We start from the raw sequence: 2,890 nt of genomic DNA on the forward strand, positions 1-2,890 counted from the left end.
AAGGAAATACATATGGACAGACAGATTCTTGATAGCTGTTTCAGAGATGTTTATTTCTCCAGCCGCATGGCCGGGGCTGTGCTCAGGAACTGTTCCAGTCACGGGACCAAGGGTCCTTCTCCCGCGCAGGGAACACAAACCAACCAATGGGAACGAGGCTGAGCAGGGGCAGGGAAGCCCCGTGTCTGTGCCCTCAGGGCCCCTCTCCCAGGGCTACACGGCAGGGGAGGGACCCCAACAGCTAAGCTGCTGTTTCCTTTTTTTACCTATCTCTTCTTCTTGTAAATGTAACTCCAACAAGCCTGGATGACTCAAGAGGTCTTTTATATCATTGCAATTGTTGTTTCCAGTGTATTTAGAGTGTACACTATACAATATTTACACTGTGCTTTTAAAAGGTATTTTGGATGATTCTGCAGTTAAGATATTGGAGTGTGAAAGAGACTCAGGCTCATTAGTTTTCATTAATGAAAGCAGAGAGATGACTAACAGTGACCCAGTGTCTATACTTGTCTACAGAGAGAGAATTCATGATGTGTTACTGTGGGATAGTCAAACTGGCATGAATTTAAGATGGATCAGGGCATACTGTGGAGTATTTATAGCTCATGCACATGCAAATTTTATCTAGGCTATTCAGAGATTGATTTTTGTGCAAGCTTTTCTAAATATTTTTAGGGAAAAAGGGGAAGAATATTGACGCAAGCCACTGTATCTGGGAGAGGACCAGTGCTGTGCCTTCCCCGAGCGTCCGCTGCAGATCTGGAGACCTCTGGAGTCCCTATCCGCAGTTGGCGACCCTCAGGAGGGGCTGTAGAGCCACTATGCAAACACCCACAGTCCCAGGAGCGACAACCAGCCCAAATGCAAGCGGCTATATCCAGGTGTGCACACCGGAGATGAAGAGATGGAGAGGGATCTTTTGTGTGCGTTCTGAACAGCCTACCCCAGCACTGGGTCCATAGACAAACTACATGAACAGGAGCGGGTCCAGGGATTTTATAGGGGTGTACTTAACCAATCAGACGTAGGCAAAGGGGAGGGGAGAGTACAAACGGACCAACCAGATGCAAAGTGGGAGGGAGCAGTGAAGGGGGACCAATGGGGTAACAAATAACAGAGAACTTCCCAGAACTTATACATATTTAACAGGCTGATGCATATTCAAGAGGTCATACATAAAACAGGGTGGGGAAATGATGAACCAATTGCAACTGAGTAGTTAACACAAGGGTCTGTGGGTGCTCAGCTTAACCATCAAGGGAGGTTTCAAAACTCTGAGCCGGCCCACCATGAGTTTAATGCTGTGGCTCAGCCCTGTGGTTCACCAACAACTTGGGAAGCAGCAGCCACCACCGCAACAGAATATGACATTTTGTCTTCTGCCAAAGTGGTGAAAAGGAATTGTGATAAACATCCCAGAATTATCTGAAGGAGTTCTTGAGAGATTTGTCAGCTATTGGTATAAAAATCCAGTGCTCCATAAGACTATTCAATTCTGAAGAGCAGTCTGTTTTCAGAGAAGTCTGGGAAGATGTGCTATCCTAATGTCAACTTGCTAGCTTTGCATGAAAAGTAACAACCAAAATCTGAGTCATTTGCATGCATTACTTTCTACTGAAAGCCTAAGACTGAGTTTTTCATCTTGCCATGGATCATATGTCTATGAAACCATCCTTGGAGGGTGGGCAGAGGAAAAGGTTTTCATACAAGACTGAATTTTTTTTCTTTAAATACCAATGGTTAGTAGATGTTAAAATATCTGGTAGGATTTTTGAAATCTGATGGTGAAGAGAAAATAAGAATATAGATAGATAGGCAGAGAACTAAGCTGTCCACTTATGTTCTTGTGATATCTAATAATGTGTAGTTGCTTCATTCATTCAGAGAACAAGAAGTTTCCTCTTAGGAAAAGAAGCTGCAGTTTTAATAAAGTAGAGAGTGATTGAATCCTGTTAGCTCCTCACAGTGTCAATTCTTCTCTCCTTTGCATCACTGAGCATTCAAACCTGGAGTCACTTTGCTGTAATTCACTGAGGCTCAGTTTCTCTCTGCCTTGCTAGAGTAACATTTGACCTCTGGACATGTGTAATAATCTTCATTATATGTAACAAACAACTATTTGCTTATTTCTACCTTTGTATATGATCCCAAAAAGATATTTGTGAAACTGTTGTTCTCTTTTGTTCTAGTCTAAACTGAAGAAAAAATTAGAAACAGTGCAAGAGATGAATCAGACTCCAGACAATAAAACAGGTGAGTGATAGGACAGTTCTGAGTTGAGCAGAAAAGACATATGGTATAAATTACGGAAATAAGGTTCTAAAGGGTCAGAAGGAGAACCAATCAAAACTTACCTCTGCTGTTGAAATTTTTCCTGTTAGTATGATCAAAATGTGCTGATATCTAATGACATCAGGTATGTAATATTTCTTATACTTCTTTTACTCCTGGCCTTATCTGAAACCAGTAGGTGTCAGTGGAAGACTTTCTAAAGTGTTAGAGGTGTCTCAGGGGATGAAACCCTTCAGCTGGCAGAAACATAATAACTGGATTACATGCTTATGATGAGGAGGTTAAACCCTGAATCACATGCTTTCAAGTGCTCTTCCTAAACTTCTTTTCAGCCTTCACTTCATAATTCCTGAATGCTGTAGTTATCCATAGGATAGTCCAGTCCCTCTTGGAGGTTTGCTCAGTGCTTTGATTCAGTAACAGCACTGAGGTTTGCAGTCTATTTATGTATTGCTCAAGAAAGCAGTGTCTTTTGATAAGTAAGCCTTTTGATCAGTGGAATCTGGATTAGGATCTTCAAGCAGGATAAAAGACATGAATCTGGAAAGTTGTGGGGAAAAAATAAAGCTGACAGGTGATAAACTAGGAAATCCTG

Source organism: Corvus brachyrhynchos, unplaced genomic scaffold (genome assembly GCF_000691975.1).
Source record: "Corvus brachyrhynchos isolate BGI_N302 unplaced genomic scaffold, ASM69197v1 scaffold70, whole genome shotgun sequence".
Classification (NCBI taxonomy): domain Eukaryota; kingdom Metazoa; phylum Chordata; class Aves; order Passeriformes; family Corvidae; genus Corvus; species Corvus brachyrhynchos.